This window comes from Prionailurus bengalensis, chromosome D3 (genome assembly GCF_016509475.1).
Source record: "Prionailurus bengalensis isolate Pbe53 chromosome D3, Fcat_Pben_1.1_paternal_pri, whole genome shotgun sequence".
NCBI classification, from domain to species: domain Eukaryota; kingdom Metazoa; phylum Chordata; class Mammalia; order Carnivora; family Felidae; genus Prionailurus; species Prionailurus bengalensis.
The window spans coordinates 94,347,285-94,363,796 of record NC_057356.1 but is presented as its reverse complement, the minus strand read 5'-3'; the positions used below and the strand labels follow the sequence as shown (position 1 = coordinate 94,363,796).

Genomic DNA, 16,512 nt, shown 5'->3' with positions numbered 1-16,512 from the left:
CGGGCTCTGGGCTGATGGCTCAAAGCCTGGAGCCTGTTTCCGATTCTGTGTCTCCCTCTCTCTCTGCCCCTCCCCCGTTCATGCTCTGTCTCTCTCTGTCCCAAAAATAAATAAACGTTGAAAAAAAAAAAATTTAAATGTTTGGTAGAATTCCCCTGGGAAGCCATCTGGCCCAGGACTCCCCTTTTTTGGGAGATTTTTGAGAACTGATTCCATTTCTTTGCTGCTTACGGGCCTGTTCAAATTTTCTATTTCTTCCTGTTTCAATTCTGGTAGTTTAGATGTTTCTAGGAATTTGTCCATTTCTTCCAGATTGCCCAGTTTGTTGGCACATAATTTTTCATAGTATTCTCTTATACTATTATGAATATAATACTATGAATAGGGAATTGGAGTATTTCTGTGGTGTTGGTTGTGATCTCTCCTCTTTAATTTGTAATTTTATCTATTTTGGTCTTCTGTCTTTTCTCTTTGTTAAGTCTAGCCAGGGGGTTATCAATTTTCTTTATTCTTTCAGACAGCCAGCATTTAGTTTTGTTGACTTGTTCTGTTTTTTGTTGTTGTTGTTTCTATATCATTTATTTCTGCTCTAGTCTTTATTATTTCCCTTCTTCTGCTGGCTTAGGCTTCATTTGCTGCTCCTTTTCTAGTTCCTTCAGGTAGGAACTAGAAAGGGTAGTTGTGTATTTGGGATCTTTCTTGCTTCTTGAGATCGGCCTGCATTGCAATGTATTTTCCTCTTAGGACTGCCCTTGCTGCATCCAAAGTGTTTGCACTGTCATGTTCTCACTTTCATTTGTTTCCATGTATTCTTTTATTTCTTCTTTGATTTCCTGGTTAACCTATTCATTCTTTAGTAGGATGTTCTTTAACCTCCATGTATTTGAGGGCTTCCCAGTAATATACAATGAAACATTATTCAGCAATCTAAAGGAATGACATCGTGCCATTTACAACAATGTGGATGGAACTGGAGTGTATTATGCTAAGCAAAATTAGTCAGAGAAAGACAAGTATCATGATTTCACTCATATGTGGAATTTGAGAAACACAACAGATGAACATAGGGGAAGGGAAGGAAAAATAAGATAAAAAAGAGAGGGAGGAAAACCACAAGAGACTCTTAACTACAGAGAACGAACTGAGGGTGGCTGGCGGGGAGGCGGGTGGGGGAGGGGCCGGATGGGTGACGGGCACTGAGGAGGGTGAGGCTGGGATGAGCACCGGGTGTGGCACGTAAGTGACGAATCACCGGAGTCTACTCCTGAGACCAATACCGCACTGTGTGTTTACTGACTTGAATTTAAATAAATAATGTAGTCTTAAAAAAAAAAAAAGCCTCCTAGGAAGTAACCACGTGTGGAGATTTCACACTAATTAGCTTGACTGCAGTAATCATTTCACTGTGAAAGTCGCAGGCGAAATGTTATGATGTCCGGGGTTCGCTTCAGAGCAGGTCAGGGTGAGGGAGGGACACGGGAGTGGGGAGGTGGTGGGTGCCAGTGACCAGGAGTCGTTAGTAGTTAAAGCTGCTGGCGGGAAGGTGCGGACCCGCTGAGCTGTTCTACTTATCCGAGCGTCAGATGACAAACAGAATGGACGGTAAAATATACAGAGCTAAGTAAACACAGCGGGAACCCTGTGCAACCGCTTCTCGGTCCCTCCACGCCCCACCCCTCCCACCTGGGTCCCTGTAACAAGCGCGTCACCCACCCCTGCACCCCTTGGCCCTCCCCATTTTCCAATCACAAACAAAGATCGTTCCAAACAAAAATGTGCATCGACACAGTGCTGTCCTTCTGAGCGTTCTACGAACACCTCCCTTCTGTCAGAGCCAGTGCAGAAACTCCTCCACACCCCAGCTGGTGGCTTCTAGACATGGCCTTTGGAGGGCCCCTCTGGGGGGCCAGAAGCTTTAAGTACTTCACCGGTGAGGGAAGGGAAAGGACAGTCCCTGCCGGGAGTCAGCGTCCCTACAATGCTGGAAGAGGAGACATTGGGGGGGGGGCCCTTCCTGCCAGCCGTGTCTGGTCTTATGTAGGTCCCTACACCTGCTGTGGGTGACCCTGAGCCTCAAGCCCAGGAAGGGACCACAGAAATCCCAGGGCTGTGCAGAAGGTACGGATCTCGAACAGAAAGGCTGCACTTGGGGAAGCTGAGGAGACGTGCTCCAGAGCGTCCCCGCAAACCTTTTTATATAGCTGCAAGAGGCCCTGAAGGGGCAAAACAGAGGGGCCACGGGCTCTTGAGGCCAGACTCGAGGTGCATCCCAAGCCCTAGAGCTGATTCGGATCCAACAGGATGGTGGGGGGGGGGCACCACCTCACCAGCGCCACGGAGCAGAGCAGGACGCCTCGCTCTGAGACCCACTGGTTGGATGGGCTCTCTTGGGACGGAGAGACTGGATGAGTTAAAGGAAGGCAGACTCTTAGAAGGGTGGCGAGTCGACAATGTTACCCAGGCCCAACGAGAAAACCTGGGGAGTTTTAAAAAGGATGCACTGGGGAGAAATCGTTCAAGCTGAGAACTGTTTCACCCCCCACTTTTTCATTTCATTAGGGGATGGTTTCATGGGTACTTTAATGGACTTTAACGGACTTTAATGGACTTCCCAACGCAGCAGTGGCCACCAGTGGAGCTGCTGCCCTGTCAGCTCTGGGCGACCAGGGTCCCAAGGCCTGGAAGAGAGCTGCCCAGGGTGGGGGCCAAGTTCACTCTTCTTGGCCCGAAGGGTGTTCATCTGATGCGCTTACCTTGGCGTCTGCGGGTTGGGACACGTTATATGTTAAAATGTCGCGGAGCTGACATGGTTTCCCCTTCAAGGGAAACAGCTGATGAGTCCCAGCTGCCTCTCAGACTCCATGTTCCTAAAACAAGGTGCGCAATTCTCATCCCCTCATCCCATTAGAAAACCACAAAACTAAAATATACACAGATGCCAATACCATGATTTTCCCAAACTAAAAAAATAAGGATTGAGTTTAGGAAGCTTGGAGCCCTCTCATTTTATGCGTCCCTCCCGTGCCAGTTCAAGTGCAACAGGGTCCACGGAACCCAGATCATGCCTGCGGTCTGTGCTGACCAGCAGGGAGAAGAAAGGACCGCACCGCGTGCAAGGTGACGCCTATGAGGACAGTGGCCGGCTTGCTCCCGTCAGCGTCACAGTGCTGATGACGGACACGGACGAGCTGGCTTCGGCTTGCTCCCACACAGGGATCGCAGCCAGTTTACTCAAAGACTTGGTGCCGATGGTAAAAGGCTAACAGGCAAGCTCGGGGGGCGGCGGGGCGGGGGGGTGCTCCATTTTCTCCAACAGGCTGTCAGAACTGCAGACCAGCAACCAGTTCTGTGCCAATTCACCAGAACCCCAGGGCCTGGAGGCCCCACACAGGAATCACCAAAGGTGACCAAGGTCCAGAGGGTGTTGAGGAAGAACGGTTAGCAGGAGAGGGCCGGGAAGAGGTTTGACTGCCTGCCAGTACTGAGGAGTTGGCAGAAAGACATGAAACTGAAGGAGAAGTTCCGGAACACAGGGACGGCCACCATCTTTTTCAAGGATCAGAAATACGGATGTGAGTGAGGCTCACGTCCGGGACCTACTTGTCCAAGGCAAATCTGGAAACTAGAAATGGAAGCATTCAGCAAACACTTGAAGCTCCTCTAATTAAGGGAATGCACTGATGCGTTCAGGGTCTCTAATCCACAAATCCAAACTGCAGAAAGCTCTGGAAACCGCAAGTCCTTAACTGACAGCAAGACACGTCCCACCGAGAAACCAGTGTTATTATTTATACGTTCAAGGGTCTCTTCGTGTTGCGCTACAGAAATTGTATCACGTTTGATAACGGGTTCGCCTGGAGCCTGCTACATAATGTCCAGTCTATGTGCACATCCCTGTTTTAAAATCCAAAACATTCCAAAGTCTAAAATGCACCTGGGTCTGGGCTCCAGGTGAGGGAGGATGGGTCTCCATGATATCTAGGGGGTGAGAATTGCACAAATCCACTAATGCATCAGGAGGCCATGAAAGTTGGTGGTAAGGGAGTATGTGACCACTATTTCCCTAATCCCAACAAGCACCCAGACATAAACACGACCTGAGGAATCCCCTTAAAACATCCCGGAAGCACTCTGAGGGGCTAAGATCAGGGGGCCCGCCCACCTTTAGGGCTCACACACAGTAAGCCGCATGACGCATGACGTTTTCCGCAAGAATGGAACTGCCACTTACCCCGGGGGAGGAGCTGTGAGGTAATCTGGGGTACGCCGGTGTTGAGGTGCCTATTCCTACCCTGGGGAGAGGTCCTCCTGGAGCATTAGGGAAGCATCTTTCAACCATCAGCTAAAATTTTAATAAAGGCTACAGTGAGATCATTGTGTAATTGGAAAAGGCTTTATGTTGAGTTAGTGAAACCAATTATTTATTATCCTTGATGGTGTTTTTTTTTAGTTTTTTTAAGTTTTCGTTTTCTTAGTTTTTTTCAATGTTTATTTATTATTTTTTAGTTTTTTTAATGTTTATTTATTATTGAGAGAGAGAGAGCACGAGCAGGGGAAGGGCAGACACAGAATCTGAAGGAGGCTCCAGGCACAGAGCCCGAGGCGGGGCTCGAACTCACAAACCACGAGATCACGCCCCAGCCGAAGTCGGATGCTCAACCGACTGAGCCAACCAGGCGCCCCAGATGAAGACATTTTCTATAAAAGTGTCTTCTATATAATTTAGAAGATATTTTCTGGAAGTTTCTATCTCAATGTAAATTCCTAACCGGGAATTCTCCAGGTGGATTTTAATCCCCAATGCAGGGTGGGAGGGCGCCTAGCAGAAGGAAAAAGGAAAAAGCCTTAGTCTACTCGGTCCCGCCCTGGCCTGGGGGTGGGGGGGGGGCCTCACCGGGAGTCCAGGCACCGGCATCAGGAGCTGGAAGGTGAGGCCCTCTGAGGAATGACCCCACACCGCGGGGTAAGAACCCTGAGACCCAACAGAGATCAGCCACCCACGCACAAAGCTGGCGCGAGCAGAGGCACCGACCCCCACCCCCCCCGCCCCCCGCAGGGTCGAGCGTGGACGCGCGCACGGTGGGCGACCCAGGCCGCCCCGCAGGGCCTCTGCCAAGGGACCGAGCGGCACCCGCGATCTGAACAGGCAGGCTCAGGGCTCGCTGACCTGACCTGGGGCGAGCCCCTTACCCTTCGGAACCTCCAGCTCTGGCTGGTGTCGCGGGGACTAGCCCGCGCCCGCACGGACCCGCACGGCCGAGGCTGCGGGACCGCGGGAACCCCCCAGCGTCTTCCAGGACTCGCGGTGTGGCCGGAACAACCAGCCCCGGGAGAGCGCAGCCCTGCGCGCCAGGCCTGCACCTCCTCCTCTCCGGCCGCCGCCACTGACCCCGGCCCTTCCCCCGCTTCCCAAGCCCCTGCCCCGCATCCCCCGCCCCTCGGCCACCCACAGCGACCCCGCCCCTTCCCCGCCCCGTCCGCGCCCACACCCGCACACCCACCCACCCCCTCCGTCCGCCCCCTCACGACCCCGCCCCTTTCACGTCCCGGGCCCGCACCCCCGCCCCTCTGGCCGCCCCCACCGACCCCGCCCCTTCCCCGCCCCTCTCGCGCCCCGGGCCCGCATTTCCCCCCCCCTCCCCGCCCCCCGCGCGCCCCTCCGGCCACCCCCACCGACCCCGCCCCTCCCCCGCCCCGTCCGCGTCCCGGGCTCACATCCCCCGCCCCTCCGGCCGCCCCAGCGATCGACCCCGGCTCTTCCTCCCACTCCTGCTCCCCGGGCCGGGGTCGCTCTGCAATTTTGAAACAAACGGCTGGAACCCCAAAGCCACGCCTGCTCCCAAGTGGACTGGGGGGGTCCCAAACAGCCGAGCCGAGCGGACGACCTTCACCTCAGCCCCTGGGCGCCCGCAGCGCCCGCCCGAAGCTCACGCGGGCCGGGGCGGCCTTGGGGGGGGGGGCGTTGCCCCGAGGTTCCAGCTTTGCGCAGCCGGTGCGCGGACTTGGGTGACTGGGGTCGGATGGAGTCTTCTCGGACCCGAGGGCAGCGAGAGCGGCCGGAGGGGACGCTGGTCCGGAATGTCCCGACCCGGGGTTGCGCACGCCCGGCTCCGGGGGCGCCAGGTACGAAAACGTCGGTAAACGTCCCTCTGCAGCTCGTGGGGCACAACGTGGGCGTGAGGGTGATGGAAACACAGGAGTTTCTTGCTACTGAATCGTTTTCTCCTGCCTTTTGTAAACGTCAGCAAAGGGGGTGGGACTGGAAGCCGCTGCGGGACAACCTCGTTCTGGGGGCGCCTGGGTGGCTCAGGTCGTGATCTCAAGATTCCTGAGCTGAAGCCTTGCATCGGGCTCTGCGCTGACAGCTCGGAGCCTGCTAGGGTTCTCCGTCTCAGAATAAAATAAATATTAGGAAGGAAGGGAGGGAGGAAGGAGGGGAGGGAGGAGGGAAGGGGAGGGAGGGAGGCAGGAGGGGAGGAGAGGGAGGAGGGGAGGAGAGAAAGGGAGGGAGGGAGGCAGGAGGGGAGGAGAGGGAGGGAGGGAGGAAGGACGGGAGGGAGGGAGGGAACTTCGTTTTGGTTCTCTGACCTGATTCCTGAAGAAGCCCTTTAAAAGGGCTGGTATCACAAGCAAGGAAGGCAGGCCCCAGAGGGCCAGCCAGGGTGGGCTTCTCTGAACTGGCGGTTGTGAATCCAAACCATCCACTGTACGCTCTGGTCTGAGCTGTAAAAGCCAGGAGCCCTTTGCTTGGCTTTACTCCCGTATCCCCTGAAATGGTGAGGCCGCGTATCCAGGTGAAAACTGTGTGTTGCGAGGAATGCCTCATGTGGATCTTTGCCGTGAGCTGAAGCCTGGTGAGAGTAACATCCGACGGGTGTAGACATCAGTCCTCACAGGCTCGAGTTTTGCCTGACGCCAGGGGCCGCGATCTGGGGCTGGGAAGGGTCAGGGCGCCCTTCCTTTTAGGTTGGGTCTGAAGGGGAGGGGAGGGTGGGTGAACCCACCCACAACAAGAACCGTGAAGAAGGAGAGAGAATGGGGCTGTCTTCCACACTCTCGAGGAAAACAGATATGGAACCAGAGTACAAGACTCTCAGGACTTTACGGTTTTCTAATTCCTCACATTTACAAGTATTAATTCCTTGTCTTCCCATAATAATTAGCAGTAAACCCCTTATACCGGAGGATCTTGGGAGGAGGAGGGACCTGTTTTGTTTGTCAGGAGCTAAATGCCCAGAGGGGGTGGGGGTGTCGGCAGCCTGTGCGGGAGGTGGTCCAGCCCCAGGCCCCCAGGACAGCAGCTGAGAAACAGTGAGTTACCATATCCAGAAAAATCCACGAGAAACTGGCATCTGTGGTCTGGATGCCATTTTAACAGGCCATGAACAGGGGGAAAGGGGTTTATGGATGCAAAACGAACAAGACTTTTTTTAAATTAAAACAAAAACAAAAAGTTTTATTGGAGCCCAGGTGAGGACAGCTCCCGGGGACACACAACCTCCACAGAGAAGCCAGTAAGTGCTCCGGGGAAGGAACGTTTGCTGCAGGGTCATACGTGTGTTTTACATAAAGAGTTCCAAATCATCAGGAAGAAAGACATTCTGGAAAGTTACAGACAGGTTTTTACTATGTGCACTATGTTCGGGGCTGTGTGATTTTAATCTCACGGGAACCAAGGAGGTTTTTTTCCTCTTACTTACTTTATGTTGGATGCTATTTTGATAACGAAGCACACGTGCAGTGTGTGCCCAGGGCAGAAATACAGCCACAAATCTGAGGTTTTGCCAAGTCTTTCTGACCTTGGTAAATGTTACAGTGTAGCTTCTCTGGGAGCCCAGGAGCAGGTCCCACAAATAGGAAAACTTGGAAACTTCCCTGATCAGGTCTGAGGTGGGAGTGCCACGGGCAGGGCTGCAGGATCTCAAGGCCCCCTCATGCTTTGAACCAGCCCTGGGAGGCCTCTGCTCCCTTACCTGGACCTGTGTGGGCATCTGTGCCTTCCTCCTCAAACCCCTCCTCCTGATCCTGTATTTCTGTCCCTATTCTTACCCCTTGTCCCAGGTAATTGCCCCTCATTCATTGACGTAAATACACCTGTGCCCCCTCCCTTTCAAGGCAGCGGACAGCTTTAAAAGGACCTGTGATTTTTTTTTTTTTTGTCTTTGAGAGAGAGAGCACACACGTAGGGGAGGGGAAGAGAGAGAGGGAGACCCAGAATCCGAAGCAGGCTCCAGGCTCTGCGCTGTCAGCATAGAGCTCGACCCGGGGCTTGAACCCATGAACCGGGAGATCATGACCTGAGCCGAAGTTGGACACTTAACTGACTGAGCCACCCAGGCGCCCAAGGACCTGTGATTTCTCATCTAACACCTAGACTTTCCTTCCTGGACATGAGAGTAAGCTACAAAGCTAGACTTCTGTTCCTTCGAGGGGGTCCGGGTCCTTGGAGGAGCCAGCGACTGTACCACACGGGACACTGGAAGACTTGGCCAAGGGAAGTCACCCACAGAGCAGGGACTCTCCACGCCAGCCTCTCACTGGAGCCACTAGGACCTTTGTCCAGGCAGGACCTGGCCCCACGCTGCAGATGCACTGGTGTGGGAGGGGCCTGGGACAGGGGTCTTCGGCAAGCACCCTGGGGGCTTGGGTGTGCGGCTGAGGTTGAAAGTGGCTGTTGGCCGTGGCTTCCCTTCTTGTGGGCGCGTCCAGAGGACAGCGAAGCTCCCCTCCTCTCCCTCGAGGTGCCCTCGTGGTTTGCACAGCGTGCTTCCTGAGCTGGCAGCGTGGGCACCACCAGGCAACGGAAAGGCAGCCGCGCAGCTCGCGGCCGCTGAATCGGGAAGGCCGGGGCGGGCCAGGGTCTGGTTTAGAAGCCCCCCCGGAGACGTGCACTGAAGCTGGACAACCTGCCCTGCCCCAACAAAGTCACGGGTGGCGAGACAGGCGAGTCCGTCGGATTGCACTGAGCAAAGCGAGCGCCCACAGAGCGGCAGCCTCACACCCAAAGGCAGCTGTAGGAAGTCAGAATGCGGACGAGCTCACTAGCCTGCTCCCGGGGCTGGTGTGAGGGTTTCGCTGGGCCAGTGCTTCCCAGCCTCCTCGTGCGGGACGTGCGCGTGAGGCATCTGTGGAGCCTGGACGACCCCCAGGTGCGGACTCGCCCTGGGAATGGGGCTCTAGCTCCCGCGCTTCTACTGGGGCCACCCTGCGAGCGGCGAGGGTCTAGGGAAACTTTCTCCGAAACGTGCCCGTGCGTTGTCTCTTTGGAGGCACCGGCATCCACTGTTACGGGCACGGGCTCTGACCTGGGCGCCCGGCGAGCTCACCTCTGCCTGGGCCTCAGTTTCCGTGTTCGTAAGATGAGCACTGGTCTTGCAAGCCCGCACCCCGGCATGGCGAGTGGCCTGGGGCTCGCCGGCCAGGCCGCCTTTCTGCCTCCCCCCATCACCCCCCCCCCGCCCCCTTTTGTCTTTTCCCCGATTTTCTCTAGTGTCCCCACTACCCCAGACACACTGAGCCTGTCACATACTGGAGGGGACCTCCAAGAAAACACGAGGGCGACGACCTCTTTCGGCAACCGGAAAATTGCCAGAATGTAGTAACCGGCTGGCCTGTGGGCTAAGTGCGTATCGGATGCAAGGTTGCACAGTTCCGGCCACGGCCTGGGCTCTTCCCCTTGCCGGGAGCCCTCGCCCCATCCCAGTGGGGCTGGCCCGGTGGCCAAGCTCTCTCTACCCTGGCAGGAGGCGGGTGTGGGAGCCGCGGCCTCTCGCGCTGAGGGGCTCCCCTGCCCACAAATAAGGGGTGCAGCAGAGAAGCGCGGCTGCAGGCTGACTCTGGCTCTGTGATGGGTTACGTCGCCTCTGCCTCCCAGGATTAAATGAATACAAAGTGCTTCCAGTCATGCCAGAAGAACACACGGAGCGTCGTTGCCAATCCTCTGGCGACATAGGCTCCTCTTTGCGCTTCAAGATGGCAGGTGGTTGCCCAAGTGACTCATTAGCACTGAGGTGTTAATGGCGAATAATGGGCTGGCCCACACCCCTTCCCGGCCACAATTCCATTTCAGTTGGGGAATCAGGATGCTTTTAAGGGCAATTAACAGGACTAAGTGAATTTGTTTTAACAACACAGATACTTCTCATTTCGCCCAAGAGGAGGACAGAGACAGGACAGTGAAGGAAGTTCACTCGCAGCTCAGACAAGCCCAGGCCATGGTTTCCTATGCGGTCACGTCTGCCCGGCACATCTCCGATCAAGTGTCCAGAGGCGGGCAAAGGGGCCTCTCCTCTTGCCCCCTCGCCTCTCACTGGCCAAGTGCCCATTTCTAAACCTGGCGCTGGCGGGGACGGGGCCGCCTCGATGCCTTGGCTTTGAGGAGGTCCACGTGTTGCCTCAGCCGGATTCTGGAAGCCTGGGCAGAGGTAGGGGACCCCATCGTCGCCTTGCTGTAATGCCTCAACCCCAAGGAAGGCATCGGGACCAGTGGAGCCTCAGTTGAGCTGGAGGACGATCCCAGAGCCGCTCGGAACCTCCGCATCTTCCTCTGTACCACGGGCTGCCGGCACCCGCAGGCGGCTGTGAGGGGTACGGGGCTGTGTCCACACAAAGCACAGTTTGCACCGTTCGAGCCTTCAGTCAGCGTGTGGTGAATGTCAACTATCACGATTATCATTACCTCCTTTTCCCCCAAAGTCCTTCCTCTGGTGAAGCTACTCAATGTGAACGTTTAAACGTTTAACAATGTTTTTGATACAATGTGCTGCTTCAGACCCTAAGGATTTCAGGTAAGGGTTTGCAGACCTGTGTATGTTTTTCACAAGTATTACAAATGTAAATCAGATAAAACTTTACCTCTTTCTTGAATCTTTGAGCGATATTTGTACTTTTTTTCCCATTTCATTTTCTTCTGATTTTTTTTTTTTTTTTTTTTTAATTTTTTTTCAACGTTTTTTATTTATTTTGGGGACAGAGAGAGACAGAGCATGAACGGGGGAGGGTCAGAGAGAGAGGGAGACACAGAACCGGAAACAGGCTCCAGGCTCCGAGCCATCAGCCCAGAGCCCGACGCGGGGCTCGAACTCACGGACCGCAAGATCGTGACCTGGCTGAAGTCGGACGCTTAACCGACTGCGCCACCCAGGCGCCCCTCTTCTGATTTTTTAATTGTGGTAAAATACACACAACAGAAACTTCACTGTCTAAACCATGGAAACATACATTTCAGTGTAACGGACTGACGTGCAGCTGTGACCACCATCCATCCGCCCCTGTAATCGCTTCCGTCTTGGAAAACCGAACCTCTCTGCCCACTGACACTAGCTCCCTGCTCCCCCAGCCCCTGGCACCACCACAGGTATGACGGCGACTGCTCTAAACACCCAGTGTAAGTGGAATTCTCTAGGATATGTGTTTTTGTGACTGGCTTATTTCACTTAACATGGCCGTATCCTTGCCAATACTTGGATTTATTTTTTAATTAAAAAAAAATAACCTGTATTTTATCACATTTAGCAGAAACTATGGTTCCAAATGACCTGGTGCCATTTTAAAAAGTTTTTTTTTTATTACATTTATTTATTTTTGAGAGACAGAGTGAGACAGAGCACGAGCAGGGGAGAGGCAGAGAGAGGAGACACAGAATCTGAAGCAGGCTCCAGACTCTGAGCTGTCAGCACAGAGCTCGACGCAGGGCTCGAACCTACAAACCGTGAGATCATGTCCTGAGCCGAAGTTGGTCACTTAACCGACTGAGCCACCCGGGCGCCCAGACCTGACACCACTTCTTCTAACATGTATGAGTTTTCTATTGTATGGGTGCAGTTTTTTGTTTGTTTTTTGTTTTGAGTAAACTGTACCTCCAATGTGGAGCTAGAACTCACGACCCCAAGACCAAAAGTCACTCGCTCATCAATAAAACCATCAGGGACAGGGCTTTTCTCTGTAGAGAGTTTTGGTTACTGAGTCAATCTTATTTAAGTCTACTCAGATTTTCTAATTTTTTGTAACTTAGTCTTAACAGGTTTGTGTCTCTAGGAATTTGTCCATTTCATCTAGGTCATCCAATTTATTGGTGTACAAATGCTCATAGTGAAAGGGCGGGCCTACGCCGGCCGACTCCATCTTGTTCTGTGTTCTCCACCTTGAGTGACTTTTTCCCCACATGACCCCTTTTCCGGGAAAATCGCAGAAACCTCAGATCGCGCCTCCTCCCCTTGAGTAACCTCCCGCTCACCTGGTCAAACTTGCTGATCAAAACACGCCCAGCGACCTGCGTAACAGGACTCTGACCCTTCCCCAGCCAATCGGCCGAGGCCACGACCCTTCCCCAGCCAATCGGCTGCCCCTAGACCCCTATAAAACCTTTGCGCTTTTGAAACTCGCTCTCTCTCCCCGGTATCTCACCGCTGCGGCGGTGCAGGTAGGGGACTGAGCTCGAGCTAGCTCGAATAAAGGCTCTTTTGCTTTTGCATCGGACTCGGCTCCCTGGTGGTCTTTGGGGATCACGAATTCTGGGCATAACAATAGTACTCTTAATAATCCTTTTTCTTTTCTTTAGAACTGATAATTTCTCCATTTTCATTTCTGATTTTAGAAATTTCAGTCTTCTTTTGTTCATCTAGAGTTTTGAGGGGGCCTGGGTGGCTCACTTAAGCGTCTCTTGAGCTCAGGGTCCTGAGTTCAAGCCCTACATTGGGCTCCGTGCTGGGTGTGAGGCCTACTTTAGAAATAAAATAAAGTTTTGTCAATTTTGTTATCTTTTCGAAGAACTAACATTTATTGGTATTCTCTACTTCATTCGTCACCGCTCTAGACTTCATTTCCTTCCTTCTCCTAGCTTTGGGTTTTTTCTGCACGTCCTTAAATTGTAAACTTAGGTGGTTGATTTTCTGCAATCTTGACTTTTTTAAGGTCAGCATTTACACCTATAACCATCCGTTTAGCACTGCTTTTGCCGCATCCCGTAAGTTTTGATGTGTTGTTTTCATTTTCATTCATCTCAAAGTCTTTTTTAATCTCCCTGTGATGACTTCTCTGTTGGTTACTTAAGACTGTGTTGGTGTAATCTCCAATTTTATTTGTTACTGATTTTGAACTTCATCCCATTATGGTGATAGATTGCAGGACAGCCTTGTTTTTAAATTCTTGAAACTTGATCTGTGGCCTGACATACGGAAAATGTCCCACGTGCCCCTGAGAGCAACGCACGTGCTCTTGTTGGCTGGTGTCTGGTACGTGTTCGCTCCAGTTGGCTTATCGTGTTAAGTCCTCGATTTCCCTGCTTCTGTCTGGTTCATGTGCCCACGGTTATGAGAGGAGTATTAAGGTCTCCGACTATCATTGTAGAACTGTTTCTCCATTCAGTTGTGTCAAGTTTTGCTTCACGCATTTCAGTGGCCTACCATTAGATGTGTAAATGTTTATAATTGTTATGTATTGTTTCACTGAAATTTGTATTTATAGTGCCCTCCCTTATCTCTTGTAATTTTTGAAAATTTAAACACATTTTTATCTGATATTAGTGTAGCCACTCCTGCTATCATTGGTTATTATTTGCATGGAACATCTTTTCACATCCTCTCGCTTTTCACTATTTATAGCTTTGGATCTAGAGTCTCTTGGAGACAGCATGTTATTTGGATGATGGCTTTTTATCCATTCTGGCAATCTCTGTCTTTACATTGAAGAGTTTAATCCACTTGTAATCCACATGTAAGATAACTACAGAGAAGGACTTTTGTCATTTTTCTATTTGTTATGTGCCTTCAGCTTCTTTTTGTCCCTCATTCCCTGCATTACTGTCTTCTTTTGTGTTTAGTTTGTTATTGCCGTTGTTTAGTAGTGAAACATTTAAATTCCTTTCCCATTTCCTTTTGTATATATACACTACAGCTGTCTCCTTTGTGGTTACCGTGAGGATTACATTCGACACCCTGTATTTATACCAGCTTGATTTCGGTAACACACACACACTCTCCTTTAACGTCTCTGTCCCCAGCCCTCTCAGTTGTTGTCACAAAACATAAATTAACAAGTATTCCGAACGCACTAGTCTCTTAAATTACGTAGAAATCAAAATGTGGAGTTACAAACTGTCCTAAAAATACTAGTTTTTATCATTGGCCATATATTTTTCTTTACTGAGATCTTTATTTCTCCATACAGCTTTAAGTTACGCTCCACTGTCTTTCATTTCACCTGCAGGACTTAAGCATCGCTTCAAGGGCAGGTCTAATAGTAATGCCACTCCCTCAGCTTTTATTTACCTAAAAATGTCTTAATTTCTCCCTCACCTTTGAAGGACATTTGCTGAATACAGAATTCCTGGTTGAAAGTTTTTCTTTTCAGCATTCTGCATATGTCAACCCACTGCCTCCTGACCTCTGGTTTCTGATGGAAATCTGTTAATCTTACCTGGGATTCCCTTATATGTATTGACTTACTTCTCTCTTGCTGCTTCAAGATGCTTTGTTTGGCTTTTCGCATGTTTATGTGTCTGGGGCGCCTGGGGGGCTCAGTCGATTAAGTGTCTGACTCTTTTTTTTTTTTTTTTATAAATTTTTTTTTTTTTCAACGTTTATTTATTTTTGGGACAGAGAGAGACAGAGCATGAACGGGGGGAGGGGCAGAGAGAGAGGGAGACACAGAATCAGAAACAGGCTCCAGGCTCCGAGCCATCAGCCCAGAGCCTGACGCGGGGCTCGAACTCCTGGACCGCGAGATCGTGACCTGGCTGAAGTTGGACGCTTAACCGACTGCGCCACCCAGGCGCCCCATTAAGTGTCTGACTCTTGATTTCTGCTCAGGTCGTGACCGGGCTCTGGGCTGGCAGCACAGCACCTGCTTGGGACTCTCTCTCTCTCCCCTTCTCTGACTGCCCCTTCCCCACTAATGCTGTCTGCCTCTCTCAAATAAACTTAAAAAAGGGGGGGGGGCACTCCTGGGTGGCTCAGTCGGTTAAGCATCCGACTTCAGCTCAGGTCATGATCTCACAGTCTGTGGGTTTGAGCCCCACGTCAGGATCTGTGCTGACAGCTCGGAGCCTGCTTCGGATTGTGTCTCCCTCTCTCTCTCTGCCCCTCCCTCACTCACACTCTGTCTCTCTCCAAAATAAACATTTTAAAAAAATTAAAAAACAAAAAGTTTATGTGTTTTAGTGTGGGTCTCTGAGTTCATCTTGAGAGTTCACTGAGATTCCTGGGTGTTTCCTCAAACTTGGGAAACGTTCAGCCATTGTTTCTTCCAATACTTTCTCTCTCTCTCTCTCTCTCTCTCTCTCTCTCTCTCTCGTCTCCTTCTGGGACGCCCACAATGCATACGTTGGTCTGCTTGGTGGGATCCCACAGGTCCCTTAGGTCCCATTAACTTTAACTTTTTTTTTCTTTCTGTTCCTCAAACTCAGCTTCCTAGAGCTGTACAGTATTCAAATTAATGCTAACAAGTCGCACAGGCGCGTGCTCACATTCTTCAAGATAAACCTGAGGCCGGAACGCTGAGCCTCTGTTCTCACAGCAGGATTTTAGGGTCCTAGAGGGACGTCTTCACCTATGAAGCTCTGTGTTTGTTGCTGGCAGACACATGTGACTTCCAATAGAACAGACTTTGCTCTCCTATCATCTTGGCGTGTCACCAAGACATGAAAACCTAGCCGTGTCCGTGGGGCCACACTGCAGAGGGCCACCGGGCCTCCAGTGCGAGCACGTGCTCTGCGCGTCCTCGTGAGGTAGGCCGTGCACACCCTCCACCAGACACTGAATGAACGCTTCCCCTCGATCCCTTTGCTCGTCAATAAAACCAAGCTCCTAAGCAGAAGGGGAATACAAAGCACGTGCCAGGCTCCACTAAGTCGGCGTTCACGCATTTCAGTATACCCTCACTGACCTTTGAAGCGGATGCCGTTCTCCCCACGGACACCGAGGGTGCTGAGCACGGAGGTCGCTGCTGGCGGACTGAGTACTGAGCCCAGAGCGGCAGGCTTCAGAGCCAAGCGGACGGAAAGTCCTTCCCTGCAGCACGAGGCCGGCATCTGTTCTCCCTGAATATACAAAAGCTGCACCTTGCCTTCTTCCTGTTTCTTTTAACCCGAAGCCCTGGTTTTCTGCTGCAATCTGGTCACAGGTGGCTCTTTCTCAGTCTTCCTTTTGGCCGTACGTTCTGCTTTGCCTCAGCTTTTCTCAGGCCCAGGGTGAAAAAGGGCCTCAGGCCACGCCTGCATCTACTGCCCACGTTCTCCTCTGAGCCAGCGCTAACACCTACCCCTGACTCGAAGCAGACCCCGCCGGTCCATTAGTCGATCAACACGTATTATACTCTGGCCTGGGAAACCTCATGCAAGAGGCAGACAAGACGCTGACTCAGCAATCAGTGCAGTGAGGTCGTAGCTATGGGAATTTAGGGCACCGCAACCGAAATTGGGCATTCACAGAAGGCTCCCCAAAGGTGGCCCCCTCCCCGAGGTGAGGCAGAAAGGGGGAAAAAGCACGTGCAAACATGACGTCACAGGAACGGGGG

The 16,512-nt window shown here is 52.1% G+C and overlaps 1 long non-coding RNA gene across 1 annotated transcript; it reads left to right on the top strand.

Moving 5' to 3' along the window:
* The first annotated feature begins 5,702 nt into the window (after positions 1-5,702).
* Positions 5,703-11,644, top strand: LOC122470897. The gene is made up of 3 exons (XR_006294034.1): positions 5,703-6,123; positions 10,135-10,787; positions 11,228-11,644. It is a non-coding gene; the product is annotated as an uncharacterized LOC122470897 (long non-coding RNA).
* The last annotated feature ends 4,868 nt before the right edge of the window (positions 11,645-16,512 follow it).